Here is a 19583-nt window from a genome sequence, read left to right as displayed (position 1 = left end):
ATAAAACCAAGAATCACTTACTCAGCAAAACAGTATAATGCTTCAGGGGAAAATATGATCATTCAGTGGAATAGAGGATTTTCAAGCATTCTTGATGAAAAAACCAGAGTTGAATAGAAAATTTGACATTCAAATAAAAGAAGCATGAGAAGCTAAACAGGGAAAAGAAATCATAAGGAACTTATCAAAGTTGGGACAAAATTGGAACATTTACATGCCTACATGGAAAAACAATAATTGTAACTTTTGAAACTTTTCTCAGTATGAGGATAGTTGAAGGAAATATAAATGTATGTGTGTATATATGTATGTATACATACATTTATATGTCTATATAGGAGGTGATATGTATGTATGAGCACATGTGAGTGTATATATGTGTACAGGTATACATAGAGGGCACAAGATCAATTGAATAGGAAGGGTTGATACTTAAAAGGTGAAATTGAGAGGTGAGAGAAATATAATGAGAGGAAATGGGGAGAGACAGAATGGGGTGTAAATTATCTCATATAGAAGAGACAAGGATAGCTGTTACAATGGAGGGGAAGAACAGGAAGGCGAAAGGGAATGGGTCAACCTTACTCTCATTGAATTTGGCTTAGGGAGGGAATGACATACACAATAAATTGGGTATATTGCCCTACAGGAGAGTAGGGGGGAAGGGGATAAGAGGGCAGATGACAGGGGAGGGCAGGGAGGGTAGTTAGAAACACACACTTTTGAAAAGGGACAAGATCAGAGTAGAGAATAAAACAAGTGGGGGGCGGGATAGGATGGAGTGAAATATGGTCAGTCTTTGACAATATATCCATTATGGAAATGTTTTATGTAACTACACATGTACAACCTAGATTGAATTGTTTATCTTCCCAGTAAGGGTGGGTGATGAGGGAGGAAGGGAAAGAATCTGGAATTCAAAGTTTTAAAATCAAATGTTTAAAAAAAATTATTATTTTACATGCAACTGGGAAATAAGATATACAGGCACTGGAGTATGGAGACCCATCTTGCCGTACTGGAAAGTTGAAGGGGCGATAGGGGAGGATATAGGAGAGAGCAGATTGGGGGAGGGGTTATACAGTGGGATCATCATTTTGGGGTGGTTAGTGGGGGAGAGATGGGGAGAAAATTTGTAACTCAAAATCTTATGGAAATGAATGATGTAAACTAAAACATAAAATTTAATTTTTAAAAGTGTTAAATATTAGTACTTATGCTCTGCATATTAACATAGTTTTTTTGTGTTCTGTGTCTTCTCCCTCACCAGGATTTTTACCAAAGGTTCTTAAAAAAAGGCCATGTATAGGGGGTGGCTAAGTGGCACAGTGAATAGAGCACTGGCCCTGGAGTCAGAAGGACCTGAGTTCAAATCCAGCCTCAGACACTTAACACTTCCTAGCTGTGTGACCTTGTGCAAGTCACTTAACCTCAATTTCCCTGCCCTCTCCCCTCCCAAAAAGCAAAAAAATAAAAAGCCAAAAAAGAAGGTGCTGAACAGTGAAATGATCAAAAAGTCAGGAAAAACAAGAAGCCTTGGAATGTTGACTAATATAATTTGGTCATTATATAATTTTGATGCATTCTAATTTTTTCCTCTTACTGTCAATAATATGTTACTTTAGTTCACATGATACTTGAAATCTTTTTTTTTTTTTTTTGCTTTTTGGAGGGCAATTGGGGTTAAGTAACTTGCCCAAGGTTACATGGCTAGTATTTTTGTGTGGGTGTTAAGTATCTGAGGTCAGAACCGAACTTGGGTCCTCCTGACTCCGGGGCTGACTCTCTACTCACTGCGCCACCTAGCCACCCCTGTACTTGAAATCTTAAAGCAATCTGTATAGAAAGTGTGCTGCATAGTAAACAAAGAGTTGGCTTTGGAGTCTGGAGGACCTGATTTCGAGTCCCACCCACATACTAATACTGACCGTGACACCCAGGGAACTGTGTAAAAATATGTTGCCAAAGACAGTGCTGAATTGCTTTGGTAAGAAGGAGTTTTCTCATCTTGGACTTCCTGTACTTATATAATCATAGATCCTGTCTTTATCCTCTGTCCAAGTCAGCAAGCATTTGTCAAGCACCTGGTGTGTTCTAGGCACTGGGCTAAGTGCTGACAGACAGTAGCTCTTGCTTTCAAGGACCTTGAAGTCTTGCCGGAGACAACATGCAAACAACTATGTACAAATAACATGTACAGGAAAAATTGGAAGTCATCCCAGAGGACAAGTAACATTAAGGAGAATTGCCAAAGGCTTACAGAAGATGGGCCTTTTCCTGAGACTTGAAGGAAGCCAGGGAAGCCAAGAAATGAAGATGAGGAGGCAAAGTTTCACGCACATGGGGCAGAGATCCTGAATCTGGGAGATGGAGTACCTTATGGGAAGATCAGCAAGGGCTATGTCACTGGATGATGAAATATATGGAACAGAGTAAGGGGCATGAAGACTAGGAAGATAGAAAGGGACCTATGTAATCATTAATACTTCAGAACTAGGATTGCTCTGGTTACTCTTTTACCTGAAGAGATTGTAGTATATAGGATAGGACATTGTCTTCAAAACTAAAAAACATTTTTAGGAATCAAAAATTTTTAGAAGTGACTGGGATATTTTAATTCTATGCCTGTTTAGTTTGTGTGTGCTTTGGGTAAGTATTTTCAATGTTCTACCCCTCCTATAAGATAGTTCTTATACTTCTACTTGAATTAATGCCTTTGAAGAGCTTTTGTTTACATGAAAGATACTGGGTTTTTTTTTTTTGTTTATATGGAAGTTATATATTTTAATTATGTTTGGAGTTGACTGGCTTAGCTGCGGTAATGAACGTCATTCTCTCAGTTAATGCAAATAGGCAGAAAAATAGACGTATAAATGAACCAACTATTAGGGGAAGACTAGCCCTAGAGGATTAGTTAGGACCCAAGTGACATACAACTGCTTTAGGCCTAGGGAACAGGAATGAAAACAGTTCTGAGAGCTGTCTTGATAATCCCCAAGGTGAATAATCTTTGAAGATAATTGATAGTTTATTGCAGAAGGAGAAACCCTAATAAAGAATTAGTTAAATGAGAACCAACAGTTTAATGGAATTGAACTGTCCTAATGAGCAAAACCAGCAGCATGTAATTGCAGCTATCAGTCACGTCCTCTTTACTAGTATTTTAAACTATGGTTAATGGATGAAAAGTAGCTTGGGGAAGTGACTAGAGAGCTGGCCTCAGTTCCCATCCAAGTTCACATAGGTAAAGAATGTGATCCTCTGGCACAACCTTGGAGACCCCAGGTTGCCTCCTTGCTGTAGAGAATTATACGAGTAGGGGTTAATTTGGAAAAGTTGTTAAGTATTATAAGCTATAATAAGGTAGCCCCTTTTTTCAATCTTCCTTGGCTCCTAAGAAAATAAAATTGAAATATGCTTAGAAAAGTGTTGGACCTGCCTGATTTCTGGACCTCATGGGGAAACCCCACAATTCTGCTAAATTTCTAGTTATACACATTATGATATATCAATAAGAAAAGAATTATTTTGTTTTAAAATTTATTTCTAACATTAAAAAAATTTTGATTTCCAAATTTTCTCCCTCCTCCCTCATTCAATGACAAAGCAACCAATATGATATAATTTATACATGTGAAGTCATACAAAACATTTCCACATTAACCATGTTGCAAAACAAGAAAAATTAAATGGAAAAAGTATGCTTCAATTCACCAATTCTCAGAGTTCATCAATTCTCTGGAGGTGAATAAACATTTTTTCATTTGTCCTTTGGATTTATCTTGGATCATTGTCTTGATGAGAGTAAGCAGTCTTTCACAGTTGACCATCATTACAATCATCTGAGTCTTTCCAGGTGTTTCTGAAACCCTCCTGCTCATCACTGATTGATTGATTGATTGCTTTTGGGAGGGCAGTTGGGGTTAAGTGACTTGCCCAAAGTCACACGGGCTAGTAAGTGTGTCAAATGTCTGAGTAAGTCAAGTGTCTGAGGCTGAATTTGAACTCAGGTCCTCCTGACTCTATTCACTGCTCCACCTAGACATCCTCTGTTCATCATTTCTTATAACACAATAATATTCCATCACAATCATATACCACAATTTGCTCAGCCATTCCCCAATTGATGGGCATGCCTTCAATTCTCAATTCTTTGCCACCACAAAAACAGCTACTGTAAATACTTTTGTATATATAGGTCCTTTTCCCTTTTCTTTGATCTCTTTGGGATGCAGACCTAGTAGTGGTATTGCTGGGTCAAAGGGTATATGGAGTTTTATAATCCTTTGGACATAGTTCCAGATTGTTTCCCAGAATAGTTATACCAGCTCATAACTCCACCAATAGTTCACTAGTGTTCTGATTTGTCCACATCTCCAGCATTTGGCATTTTCTTTTTCTGTCATGTTAGCCAGTCTGATAGGTATGAGGTTGTACCTCAGAATTGTTTTAATTTGCATTTCTCTAATCAGTAGTGATTTAGAGAAGCAAAGAATTATGTTCCACCATCATCTGTGATAACCTGACTTAAAGTTCTCATCCTCTTATTTATTCAGCAACCAAACTAGAATTGAAAGAGCAGAAGATTGAGGAGATTTCCTCCTCCAGTAGAATGTATAATATCCTCAGACCCCTAAGAATTTTTGCATTAATAACAAACTCCATAGACCATGCTTAAGGCAGGAGAGAGGACTCTATACTTCCCCCTATGATGTGAGGGAAGGGCACTTCATGGCACTGGTACGAGGCCACTTGTGGGATAAGAGTGGGACAGGAAAATAGCTCACTCACCCTAGCTCCAAATTGAACACCTTGGGGCAAGACCTAGTTGACCAGCCCTAGTTACCTTGTCCCAAGGGAAGGTGTGAACTAGATTATTGTCATTCACTCTTTTTCAGTGTCTTCCTGACCCCATTTTGGATTTTCCTGGCAAAGATAATGGAGTCATTTGCTCTTCCCTTCTCCAGCTCATTTTAAGGATGAGGAAACAAACAAATAGGGTTAAGTGACTTGTCCAGGGTCACATAACTACTAAGTGCCTGAGGCCAGATTTGAACTCAGGAAGATGAGTCTTTAGCACTCTATCCACTGCATTACCTAGCTGCCCTGAACTGGATTATGGAGGAGAAATAAAATTTGGTTATGGGATAGGAGGGAAGCACAAAAAGTGCTGATTAGATTGTTTTCTTACATGATTCTTAGAGTCCTGTTCTCCATATCCAATAAGAAATTTGGAGACAATAGTTTCCCAGGTATTCCTAAATTAAGTATTCACACTGTAACTTTCTCAATTTGTTTTAGGAGTTGTGCATTTCCAGAATATTTGAAGTGTTCTAGTCAAATGTAAATATGAATACTTATTTTGAAGCCAAATCCAAAATAGTTTTGGATTACCTACCGTGTTTCCCTGATAATAAGACCTATCCCGAAAATAAGCCCTGCCCTTACTGTGTAAGATTCCTCTAAAATAAGCCCTCCCCCGAAAATAAGCCCTATTGAGATTGCTACTGTAGTGAAGGTGATCCCCTGCTCTACATGCTACATTACGGTACCCTCTGTATGCACCGTCCCCCCTCCCCCCCAGTGAAATGCACGCCGCGCTCCGAGCTGCATCCAATCAGAGCTGCAGCAGTGAGTGCTTCATCCTGTTCTTCCCCAGTGATTTGCTTATTGAATAAAGGTACATTTTTTTGTTCACATTTACCTGTTTATTAAAATTGCTGTCAATGTTCATTAAAATAAGCCCTCCCCTGAAAATAAGCCCTCTGGTGTTTTTCTGTCCAAAAAAATAATAAGACAGTGTCTTATTATCGGGGAAACACGGTATAACATTGCTCCCTTCTATTAGCATAGGAAAATTTAAATTAACTAATAATTAGCTTTGCAGAACAAGCTTACATGAAATTAATGTTATATTAGGAATGTTTATGATGTTCTTATATAAGAATACAGGTTGATTTTATATGTTATGTTAGTATTATCTAACATTTTTCATGAATGCTAAATAAGAGGTGGCATATGCAGAAACTTAAAAAAAAAGAAAGATTTAGGGACCCAGAAGTTAATTTCAGGTTAAATGCACATGTAATATCATAAAGCATGTTATATAGTTATTTTTTGTATCCTGAGATACAGTTTATTCATTAAATTTTGCTGCTTTTGTATTTTAGCAAATGCTTTTTTTGGCCTCAGTCAAGACTAGATAACAATTCCTTTCTCTGACAAGACTACCTAAATGGTTTTAAAAATAATGTTTATAAATTTTTATATTATAGTGGAGAACTAAGGTGTATTTGAGTTATTTGCAGGTCTTTTGTCTTTATGAAAAGTATAAATTACCCTTGAATTCCCCTTCACCTTATCCTATATTATCTGTGATTAATATGTTGTTCTCAAATATCAGCAACTAGAAAAATTCTCCTAAATTTGTGATGTTATGGATCTGGTGATAGAGGACCTGAGTTTGGATCCCATCCCTGCTGTTTACCATTAGTATGACCAGGGCATTAAATCTCTTTGGGTTTCAAGTTTCTTCATCCATAAAATGAGAGTTTTGGTTAAATCAAAGATGTGTTGATAAATGTTCAGCAACTGGCTCTCCAAAAATGTATCCACAACACACTTTTACATTTAATATGCAGTTTCTCCCATCATTTTCTTAAGTCCAGAATTGGATAATCAACAAAACAAGCCACAGATTGTGCTTTTTTGATTTCTGAGTTGTACATTCTCACACTGAAAATTTAACAACTGGATGACCCTTTAAATTCCCTTCTAAATATAAATATATGATTCCAAGAAAGCAGCATGTTAGAGTGGAAAGAACACTGGATTCAGAGATGGAGCTGGATTGCCAGTTACTATCTGTGTGACCTTAGGCTGATCACGACATTTCTCTGGGTTTCAGGTTCCTTATCTGTAAAATGAAAGGTTTGAACTTGTGTCTTCTAAATTCCTTTCAGGCTCTAAATTGGTGACCCTGCCAATTATTTACTAAAAAACAACCTCATCTGTGACAAGATAAAGGAAGGGAATGGACATGGTGTCTGGATAATATTCCCTCTGAAAATTTCCTTTAGTTTCAAAGAGTTTCTTTACATTTGTTCCCATCCAGCCTAACTGCAGCATCTAAATGTATAAATGCTATTTCTAGCAATGTATAAATTTTTAAATAAGGTTTCTATATAACAAAGTAGTTTGGTTGTCTTTTGGAGTTCTTCAGTGGTCAGTTCTTAATGAATCAACACCAATACCGAGTTGGAATATATATAATAAAAGATTGGGTGGATCATATGATGATTTTGGAAACGTACCTTCCTGATCATGTCTTCCTTAGGCCAATATTAAAATTATTTTGAATTCTCTGAACAAGTTTGGAAATCCTAGGTAGTGACAAGAAAGTAATTTTGTAACTTAAAATATGCAAAATGGATCATCTGTATTCAGATAAGCTGGAGGTTTTCTGCTAGGTCTTTCAATAATTCATGAGTACCAGTGTAACATTAGGGCTGACCATATGTGACCCTTTGTTCTTACTACATCATTGGCCTACTTCCTTTTCCCATTATATATTTCCTGGATGGTATCTCTTATATCTTTTACAAAAGTCCTACTCTGTTGCCTCATCAAGGTATGGAGATGACCCTAAGCTATGCCAATGGAATACAGGTGATGGCAAATTCTACTATCCTGGAAAAGCTTTGAGTATGGTTCCGGTGAAAGGCAACATGGGATAATGGATATAGAGCCCATTTCAAGAGTTAAAAAAACTTGGGTTCAATTTTGTCTCTAATGAATACTGGCTTCCCAGGTAACACTCAAAGACTATGCATTGCAGAATAGGTGCAGAGCTCATAGGTGGAGGGAGTTCCCTAAGCCAATGACAAGTCCAGTAAAAAAAAAAAAATAGTTCAATCAACAGACTACCATCTGGTGACTAGCCTAGGTAAGTACAAAGAGACATCACTAGTAGGTTGATTATGACAACTTTATGAAATAAAAATAAAATAGCTCTCCCATGCAACCCCCTATGACTTCTGTAGTGTCTGGTAAAATAACGAAAAGAAAGCAGAAGATGCTGAGAGGGCCAATTTCTACACTAACTGTTAGCTTTTTAAATGTGAGATCCTTGTCCAGTTAACAAGTTAACATTGTTGGAACTGAATGATATCATGAGGAGATTATAGTTGTTTTGCTTGGCCTCAGAGTTCAGAGGTAGGAGCAATGAGTGGACATTGCATTAAGGCAGATTTATTCTTGATGCAATGAAGAATTTTCTAACTTGGTATTATATAGAAGTTGAATGGGCCACCTTGGAAGAAAATAGTTTCCCCCTCATCAGTCTTCAAAGAAAGACTGATATTATAGGATATGTCATAGAAATTTTTTTTTTCTGGTATGGGTTTGGCTCAGTGATCTTTGAGAGGTCCCTTACAGTTCTGAGCTTTGGTGACATTGACATTCTCGTAAGTGAATTCAGAAGATATAAGGAAATTATAATTAAATGGGGATGGTTTACAGGGACTTCTTGGAGAAGGAAATGAAACTTTTGATGGAGATAGTTTTATCACATATCATCTAAAGGAAACTACAAGCATTTCATGGTATATTTAGTCATCTAGCCTTGCAGTGCTTATAATGAGTATAAGCAAAAAAAAATCGTCATGAAGATAATTGCTCCACAAGGAGAAAACATACTACAAAGTATTACAAATACTTCAGAGTACTTGATAGCACCCTTCAAATTAAATTAGCATACACTTTAATACTTTGTGACCGTGCAAACGGTGGCAAAAATATATTAAGAAATAAATGAGGCCAAAGCCTTCTTGTGGGCTCTACAAAGGGCTCATATATAGCTTTAATTAAAAAAAATTTTTTTCGCACAAGATCAGAAAGCAAGTACTGACCTAATGCCATTAAAAAATAAAATTGAGGGGTGGCTAGGTGGCACATTGAATAGAGCACCAGCCCTAGAGTCAGGAGGACCTGAGTTCAAGTCCGGCCTCAAACACTTGACATACTCAGACACTTGACACATTTACTAGTGTGTGACCTTGGGCAAGTCACCTAACCCCAACTGCCTTGCCTTCTTACTCCAAAAAGCAAAAAAAATTAAATTGATTTTGTCTTAGGAAGCTTGCTTACTAATGTGGGAGTCATTCCAAGTCAACTGTGAAATCAGCCCATTGATTTCTTAGTGCAAAGAGTAATGCCAAATTAGAAGAAAGAATAAAGGTAAGAAAATTTGGTAACTACAGCAGTTTCAACTTGATCTTATTTAAATAAGCTATTACCAACACAAAAATTGGAAAGAAAGGAACCAAACAACACAGAACATCACAATTTCCTAAGGAGACAACGTAAAGCAGTTGCTGCAATGAGGAGGTCAAAACAGGTAAAAACTGCCTCATCTGGCAAATTTGATGTCTTTGACAGGCAGAGACATGACAACCAAGAGAAAAACTGTTTTTTAGAAAAGTCCTATGCAAAACTTTATAAGAAGAATACAATAGAAGATTATGGGCAAAACTGGTCCTCAAAAATTAGTGAGGGAAAAGTTTTCAGAAAGTTTGGTGGGACAACCAGTTGTCAGACCATTCTAATATTTAAAAATTGAATAAGAAGGGTCAACAAAAGAGAAAAACAGTGATCTACCAACATTTTTATGACAAACTTCACTGGCCGTGGAGCCATTACATTGGAGCTTTTACCATCATGGTTCCCAATGTGTTTTAAGAGGATGTAAAAATGACACTGAAGAACACCAAAATGGTAAAAAGCATTTGGACTAGACCAAATATAGAAGAATTCTCTGCCAGGTTAAGAATGTGGGGCGTGGATTCTTAAGATGTCTAGTTGGGGTGGGATAGGAAATGAAAAATACTGAAATAATTGAAAAAATCATGGATATTATTACATTAAAAAAAAAAAACTTGTACAACAGTAGCAGCTACTGACCTATATGCCTGCTTTCTCATCTTTACAAAGTCTGTATGAAAATATGCTACTGAGGTATCAAAAGTATTGTTGATTAAGGTATGAGATGAGAGAAGGCAGGGTTTTCACAAATGATAGGCTGTAATAGACCACATCTTTATAGTTACACAGTTCAAATTCAGTCTCACACAGTTATTAGTTGTGTGATTCTGGGAAAGTAATTTAACCTCTTTGTCTTTGTTTGTTCAACTGTAAAATGGGGATAATAACAGCACCTACCTCCAAAGCTTATTGAGAGGATGAAATGAGATATTTGTAATGCACTTAGCATATAGTGCCTGACATATAGCAGATGTTATACAAATGCTTATTCCTTTTCCCCTTAAAACAATCTATGCAAATAATTTTCTTAGCTCATATTATATTCAAATAAAGTCAAGAATTTGTTAGTTTTTAACACAAATATTACATAAAATAACATTGATAAAAATCCTTTAAATTTTCATATTTATAACTGTTAATGTGATGAGTGGGATTATTTTTGGTGCAGAATTTCTAAATTTTATAATTGTATTTTAACCAGTAATTGAGATTGATATTTTTTTTATAATAGGTATAGCTGAGAACTCTGTTTCACACAAATAAGATATTGCTAATAATAGAATTTGTATTGCTTTGTTTAATAAACCAGAGAGCTCTTTATTTGCTCATAACAAAACATAATAAGATCTTCAGGTTCAATGTGTTATACAAGATAGATCTGTTAGCTGTTCTTGTTCAAATATAATAAGAACAAATATATCATAATTGTCCAGACAGATTTAGAAATATTTTGGTTTTGAAAATAAAATGAGAATTGATTCCATAGAGTGGTCAAGGGATTAATAAATAGGTCCATGCTTCTATTTCATTTGCAAGGCAGGTATTTTTTAGATTGAGAAACATATAAAATATGATTTTGTAAATTTATTATCCATAACTCTACCTTTTCAAAAAAATGCAATCTTATTTTTCTGTATCAAAGTATGAATTTGAGGATCTTGCGTTGAGAGAGCATGCAATTAAAAAAAAATTCACCAAATATGCAAGTTTTAGGAGGAAAATTTTTAAATAAAATATTCATCTTTATTATTATCATCCCTAAGAAAAATGTCAGTTTCTTCTTTTAGCTAAGATACCCTTTGATGTATTTTGACATGAGAGAGCCAATTTATTTTGCAATGACAGAAAAGCGTCCTATACACTGCCCTCCATATCATCACACAATTTGGCAAAGAGCCTCATTCATAATGGATTATTTTTTACAAAGTTGATTATTCATGTAAGTTGAAAAACTGCATGTAGCTAGTTATTCACTAATATTTCTTGGTACAAGTGATTGTCTATGAAGTATGCAAAGTGTCAAAATTGCATGAGAATCCACATTTAAAAAATGAATTTAGACTTGTATTTCATCTTGACACAATTAATCTTTATAGTCCTAAACACTTCTCTTGTTATATCATTTTCATTAAAAATATCTGTCAATTATGTTGAAATTTCTCCAACATAACATCAACATGAGGTTTGCAAAAGAAATCTTTACTAACATCAGTTTTGGCAATTTGTTGTACAAATGTAATCAAATGAGCATCTATACATGTGTTGCTTTATTCACTTGCAGTGCAAAATAAGATGTTAGTTTCTTGGTTGATTATGAAAGTCTTGGGACATGGGCAGCGCTTCATATCTTTGCGGACAAGTCAAATCATTTGAAATTGCTTTGCATATGATTTACCAAGTGTCATTTAGACCAGTAGTCTCAAAATGGGATACCTGTGGGAACCTTTTGACTTACAGTGTGCTAGGCACTTTGTGAAGGGACTTAAAAATATTGTTTGATCCCCACAAGAACCCTGGGAGGTAGGTGCTAATATTATCTCCACTTTATAGGTGAGGAAACTGAGACCAACAGAGGTTAAGTGATGTGCCCAGGGTTACACAGCTGGTAAGTGTCTGAGTTCAGATTTGCACTCAAGTTTTCTTGACTCCAGGCCCAGTATTCTATCCACTGTGCTATCTGAGCTGTTTCAGACTTAGTTTTAAAATGCAATCTTATCTATGTTTTATTATATTTTAATTTATTTTGTTAAATATTTCTTAGTTATTTTAATCTGGTTCAGGTGGCACTTGGGAATGTTGTAGACCATGGTTTTTCAGGCTGTGTGTTTGACATCTCTGGTTTAGATCATGTCAATGGCTACAGATAGGACCAACTTTTCTCCTATCAGAAGAAGCTTTTTTTATGTCTCTCACTTCTGTAAGCTTGCTTATATAATGTAAGCAATTTTCTTTTGATACTGTAGATATGGTTTTTGAAAAGTTTGCTTTAGCTTATTAAAGAGCATCTAATTTTCTCTGGAAAAAGTTCTCCTGTCATATCAAACTTCTGCATGTATAATAGGAATGTAAATTTATGTTGTTGCCATCTTTCTAAGATTGTATTGTGTAAGATCTTCCCTGCCCCTAGGTTAAGTGCACCTGGAGCCTGAGGTGAGAGGCTTGTTTTTCAGGAGATACTTTGTGATTGGGCAGTGGATCAAGAGGGTTGTGACATTCTCTGAGCCAGGAGAAGGCTATATAAAACCTTGATGTGAGGCTTTTCTTTGGGGCTCACTTTGAGAAGTGTGTGATTTGACCAGATGAGACTCTGGGCAGCCGTTGAGAGCCCCCCAGCTTTGAAAAACCCAGATGTTGATGCTTCCCTCTCTGGTAACTAACTAGGTATGGATGTAATGGTTGGACAGTTGGAGACCTGTCTGCTTGATTTGTTTGTTTCTCTGTCTTGTAATTTTTGTTTGTAATCTCTGTATACTCTGAAGTTCGGGGTGCTGACCTTTTCCCCTGAACTAAGTAAGTGATATGTTTGATTGATTAAAGCAAGATTGTTAACCCACTTTGAGTTGCTTTCCTTTAGAAAAGCAGATCTAAGAACCTGTGTTGGCAGCCATCCTGGGAATTCTGGGGTGCTTGCTGCTACAGCATGTATACTTTTAAGGTGTTTTAATTTATGAACTATTATACCATATGAAGCAAAAACATTCCTAGAGTAATTTGTTAATAATTTCAGATTACAAAGACAAATAGAGTGGACTATTTGGGCTTTTTATTTTATGTTTCTATGTTTCCAATAGTCAGACCGCTTCTGTTGTCTTTGCTTTTACTCATTTCAGTTGCTTCAGTGGATTTATTTCCTCTTAAAACTGTTATGCATTTAACCAACACCAAATGATATAATTTTGTTAGTCAATAAAAATTTAACACAAATTTAAATTTTGATTGTTGAACATTTCAATCAGTTAAATCTGTAACTTATTTATACTTGTTTTTTAAAAAGTTGCAGTTTTTTTGGAATCCATATTATTGTGCTTACCAAAATAAATTAAATTGAGAAATATAACATTATCATCCTTTTATTTATTTTTTTTACTAAGAATGCTTAGCTGAATTTACATATAACTTTAAAATGCAGCAAATAACATGATAATATAACCCATTTGTGTCATGGCCTAGACCTGCTGATTGACAGTTGTAATGTTAATGGGATAACAAGATCTTCCCCCTCTCTTAATAGGCCTCTAGTGGAGCCCATTGGGAGAGGGATTTGCCTAAGGAGGAGCTTAGAGGGAAGCTTGCTTGTAGGAAAGCTTTCACACCTTTTGCTAATTTCTAATTAGGCACCAAGTCTTGAGGGTTGTGATGCCATCTGGCACTGAGAAGTGTATATATATATATATATATATATATATATATATATATATATATATATATATATATACATACTCTGAGTATGATTTTGCTTTGGGGCTGGCTTATGAGAAGGATCTTGTAAATTCCAGGTCAAGATTCTGAATGGCCTTATGTTCAGAGCTCCCTGACTGCTCAGATGTAAAGTGTATAGCAATATTACTTTGATACAGATAGTCAGAACCTATTCTTTTGGTCTTTATTTCTCTGCTTGCATTTTTCTCTGAAGTTCAGGGTGGTGATTTTCCCCCTGAACTAGTGAATGTAATTAAAAAAGCTTGTTGAGGGGGTGGCTAGGTGGCACAGTGAATAAGAACACCGGCCCTGGAGTCAGGAGGACCTGAGTTCAAATCCAGCCTCAGACACTTAACACAGAAAGTAGCCATGTGACCTTGGGCAAGTCACTTAACCCCAATTGCCCTCCAAAAAGCAAAAAAAAAAAAAACCCCAAAAGCTTGTTGACCCCTTAAACAGCTATGTTTCCTAGTAAAGCAAATCTAAGAAACTGTGCTAGCAACCATCCTGGGTATGCCAGTGTGGTTGCCTCTACAACAGTGCTGGTGACAGATTGGATCAAATAACTTAAGTTTGACCTTTTTTATATATACTATATTGAATTCATACTTCACTCAGTTGGAGAAAATTTACTGTTTTAGTCTTGCTTTCGTTGAATGTGATTTGAACTTTGTTTTCACTGAAAAAAAGCAAATGTATTTATATAGGAGTTGTAACTCAAAATATTGTAACTTCTGATAATTTTGACCATGACTTTGTGTGCTTTCAAGAATCTTTTTTTACCCCCAAAGGAAAAACTTCATTTCTCCTGATGCCAAAGTATGGCAGCAGTGAAACCAGCAGTGTGTAAGAAAGAGTTCTATATTTAAAAACAATGAGCTTGGGTTCAAATTCTGGCTCTATTCTTTACTACCTGTATTGCCTTGGGCAACTCACTTCACCTCTCCCCTACCCCCAGCTGGTTCCCTAAAAGCACTTTACCTGCTACCTTTGTAGATTAAATTCAACATATAAAAAGCAAAGAAGAAATAGTTCCTGCCTTTAAAGAATTATATTCTTCAAGGGTAAACATGTATCAAATAAGTAAATTAAAAAATATGTATATATGTACAAAATCTATACAGAATAATTTGGGAGAGGGGAACACTTACAACTGGAGGAATTAGGAAAAGTGTGTTGTAGAATTTGACAATTCCTCTTGTAGCTACTGTTTTCTCATAGATTATTGAAGTAATTCTTTGTATTTGGATCGGTTTCATCCTTTTCTTTCCACGTTGCCCCCTCCCCCCCAAGATTTTTCCTTTCCTAATCACTAGGTTCTCTGGTGTCTCAGCAAGAGTTCACAAATCAGAAAAAGATTGGAGATCATTTTCAGCTTTTCAGATCATGCCATTCTCTATGATCACTTATTAGGTTTGATCATACCACCACATTGTGTAAAACAGGTGAAGAGGCTCTGCCATTAAGTATCTTTTTTTTTTTTTTTGCTTTTTGGAGGGGGGAGGGTAGGGCAATTGGGGTTAAGTGACTTGCCTAAGGTCACATGGCTAGTTTTTTTGGTTAAGTGTCTGAGGCCAGATTTGAACTCAGGTCCTCCTGACTCCAGAGTCACTGCTCTATTCACTGCGTCACCTAGCCACCCCTACCATTAATTATCTTGCCAGTTGTATCTGTTTTAGCCAAAAGGCATAACTGGATGCTGGCATTTAAGCTTAGAATCTGAAAATGCATCTCTTTCCCATATACAGAAGTCTGCATGAGCATATGCATCCACATTCATATCCATACTCCAATTCCATCCAAACAGCCCTGTTGCAGTTTCCATGGTCACAGTTGCATGTTATTTCCCCTACTTAGGAGTCAAGCTCCTTGGAGAGGCAGTAGTGTAATCTCTCAGCCTAAAACATGGCAGCCATGCCGAGGTCTACCATGTGGTCTGAGGCATGGAAATTTCTGAACCACACCTGGAAGTGTTGAGAATTCCTAAGCCCCATTTTGGGATTAGAAGAAGGGGATTCCTGGACATCAGCAGCCTCTAAGAGAGAAAAGAGGAACATGAACATGGCCCTAAGGTGTCGCAGTAGAATCTAAGCAAAAGGGGGCAGCTAGGTGGCACAGTGAGTTCAAATCTAGCCTCAGACACTTAACACACACACAAAAAAACTAGCCGTGTGACCTTGGGCAAGTCACTTAACTCCAACCGCCCTAACTTCCCCCCTGCAAAAAGCAAAAAACAAAAAGAATCTTAAGCAACAGTATTTTGTTGCTGGTCAGTTGTGCCACTCTTTGTGATTCCCTGAGCCATGAAGCTGCCTAAGCAACAACTTATTTATTTTTCTCAGTCAAACAAAAGCCAGGTTTATTAAAGATTCACCATAATGGGTTAATTCTTAAGGAAGCCTAGGTATCTGTGATGCTTGTACTGGACAAAAGCCGCCAGAATAATCTGACACAGAGTGAGTATGCACTAGAAAATTCTCTGGCCTTCTCTCTCATGGAGGCAAGATAGGTGCTTATATACAGGAAGGTTGTGGGAGGAAGCTAGGGGTGGTCTAGAAGAAGAATTTGGGGAGGGTCTTCAGGAGGAACCAAATGAAGTCAGACTCCTGTGATGAGTGATTAAGGGTGGGAAGTAGCTGGAGGCTGCCAGGAGATGAGACAATGGAGGGCAAGGCTAGTTTAAGGGTGTATAGATATTTTGGGATGATCAAGGGTGTGAAGTAGCTGGACAAAGGAGGGCTGGGCCAGTAACAGAGATTTGGGCCCAGCCACAGAGAAAGGCTTGTGGCCTCCGGCAAATGCCTCATCAAATGGGAAGATTCAGACTTAAAGGGGGTTCCCAGAGCCTGTACCTCATCATTCCCCTCTTAAACAAATGGGACCCAAATTCCAGTGGGGTAAAGGGTGAAAGTCTCGGCTTCTGAAAGTGCTTCCGGATGAGGTCAATGAGGGATTAAAGGTGGGAAGTTGCTGGAGGCTATCTGGAGCCAACAGACAATGGTGGGCTAGGCCAGTTCAAGGGTGGATTGATATTTTGATAGGCTCAAGGGTGGGAAGTAGATGGACAATGGAGGGCTAGGCTAGTAACAGAGGTCTGGGCCCAGCCACAATGTAAGGCTTATGGCCTCATGCAAATGCCTCATCAAATGGGATGATTTAATCAGAGTTCAAGGGGGGTTCCCAGAGCCTGCACCTCATCACTTCCTGCTGGCAAGGGGCATAGAGCTGTCTCTGCCTCTCTGGGTCCTGTTCAAGGGGGTCAGACTTCACATTCAAGGGGTCAGACTCTGGAATGTGGATGATGCCAGGTCCAGTGGGCTGGAGAACTTGAATTCAGTAGGAGATTTGCATAGCCTTAGTGGTCATCCAGAGATTGATGGTTTGAACCCTGGAGGAGACAAACCTGAAGTTTTCCCAATTCTCTAGTGCCAAGAGAATTGAAAGAATCTAATTTACACTTCTGGATGGGGTATGTCTTTGTCCTCCATTCTTCAGAAGCCTCGCCCAGGTCCATGGCCTCCAACATAGTCAAACTGGACCGAGAACCTGAGAGTGTCAGGATGAGTATGAGACAGCCTCCTAGCTGTCTGACCTCATGGGATTGAGAGGTCAGGCCCCCCCAAAACCACCTCCAAGGTACCTGGAGAGCAAGGAAGGAATAGGGAAAGAGAGAGGCTTAGGTACCTTCCAGTACTGGCCGGAGAAGAACTTGAGATTAGCAGTATTTCCTGGGATCAGGGAATCATGAAAATGTAGAGGCCAAAGAAACATAAAATGTTGAGGTATAGGTTTAGGAGTGTGCGAGAACCCGAAATACCAACACGCCGGCTCCTATGGAGTGAATTCGACTCAAGTCTTCTTTCAGCCAAAGGAAAGCAAGGTTTATTAAAGATTTGCGATAATGGGTTGATTCTTAAAGAGTCTTGGTATCTGTGATGCTTGTATTGGACAAAAGGGTCAGAATAATCTGACACAGAGTAAGTCTGCACTAGAAAATGCTCTGGCCTTCCTAAGCAACAATTTAGGGATCCAAAAGTTCTGAACTTTTCACTCTGTTATAAGCCATTTGGACAGTTTAAGTCTGAATGGGATGGAGGAAACTAAAGAATTTCACACTACCTCTTATTTGTTTTTTTCCAAAGCAGTCCCTTTGGGTAACGCTGTGAGCCTGGAGGACTTTAGGACTCATTGGACAAAGAGGAAAATTGTATTGGTTGTGGGTTGCTATTAGCTCTTTTCTTTTTTTAAGCAATTGGGGTTAAGTAACTTGCTCAAGGTTACACAGCCAGGTGTTTCTGGGTGGGTGCTAAGTGTCTGAGCCCGGATTCAATCCCCAGGTCATCCTGACACTGGAGCCGGTGCTCTTACTCGCTGTGCTACCTGGCCGCCCCATGCTGCTGTTAGCTCTTGATGTGAGGGACTAACAGAATTTTTGTGAGATAGAATAAAGGCTTTCTTATGCTCAATCTATGCATTGTTGCCTTAAGTGCTTGTATGGGTTAACCATATCTGTGGAGGCCTAGTTACAAGCTCTATTCAGAAATTTCTGAGTCAGAACAGACTGAGGAGGCTATTTAGTATAGCCAAAACCTGGCTTAGAATCCCTTTGGTACTATCCCTTATAAGTCAACGTGATCATAAAGGTTCCAGCCAATCATCTTGGGGTAACACCAGACAGACATTAATAAGATTTAGAACTAGAAGCAGCATTAAAAGTCATCTAGTCTATTGCCTTCATTTTACAGATGACGAAATGGAGGACAAGAATTTGTGATTTGCCCTAGGTCATGCAGGAAGTAAGAGACAGAGTTTGGTTTCAGATGTGGGTCCTCTGACTCCAAATTCGGTGCTTTTTTTTTTCCTGTATTTTCCTCCTGTCATCTAATTTCTGCTTCAGAACCTATAAGAAATCACCTTTTAATTAATTATTTTTCTTTAGAGATGATATACCCAAAATTTGGGAATACAGCCCAAGTAGTAATCTTTTTTTAAAGGAATTATTTTAAAATTTTTTCAACATTTACTTTATAAGATTTTGAGTTCCATTTTTTTCTCCCTTCCTCCCTCCCCTTCCCCAAGATGATGTGCAGTCTGATATAGGCTATACATGTACAATCATATTAAACATATTTCTACGTTAGTCATGTTGTGAAAAAAGAATCAGAACAAAAAGGACAAAAGCAGGAAAGAAAAAAAGGAGAGAAAAATAATATGCCTCAATCTGCATTCAGACTCCATAGCTCTTTCTCTAGATGTGGATAGCATTTTCCATCATGAGTCTTTTGGAATTGTCTAAGATCATCGTATTGCTGAGAAGAGCTAAGTCTGTCAGTGTTCCTGTTACTGTGTACAATGTTCTCCTGGTTCTGCTCACTTCATTCAGCATCAGTTCACATAAGTCCAGGTTTTTCTGAAATATGCTCCTCATCATTTTTTATAGCATAGTGGTATTCCTTTACATTCATACTACAACTTGTTTAGCCATTCCCCAATTGATGGATATCCCCTCAATTTCCAGTTCTTTGCTGCTACAAAAAGAGCTGCAATAAACATTTTTGTACATGTGGGTTCTTTTTCCCATTTTTATGATCTCTTTAGGATACAGATCTAGTAGTGGTACTGCTCTCCAGAATGGTTGGATCAATTCACAACTCCAGGCATTAGTGTTCCAATTTTCCCACATCTTCTTCAACATTTATCACTTTCCTTTTTTGTTATGTTAGCCAATCTGATAGGTGGGATGTAAGTACCTCAGAGTTGTTTTGATTTGCAGTTTTCTAGTCAATAGTGATTTAGAGCATTTTTTCATATACATATAGATAGATTTAATTTCTTCATCTGAA

The sequence above is a fragment of the Petaurus breviceps genome, unplaced genomic scaffold (genome assembly GCF_028583685.1).
Source record: "Petaurus breviceps papuanus isolate PSGF00001 unplaced genomic scaffold, PetGlider_PUasm1.0 138, whole genome shotgun sequence".
Taxonomy (NCBI): domain Eukaryota; kingdom Metazoa; phylum Chordata; class Mammalia; order Diprotodontia; family Petauridae; genus Petaurus; species Petaurus breviceps.
Note: the sequence above shows the minus strand (reverse complement) of the source record.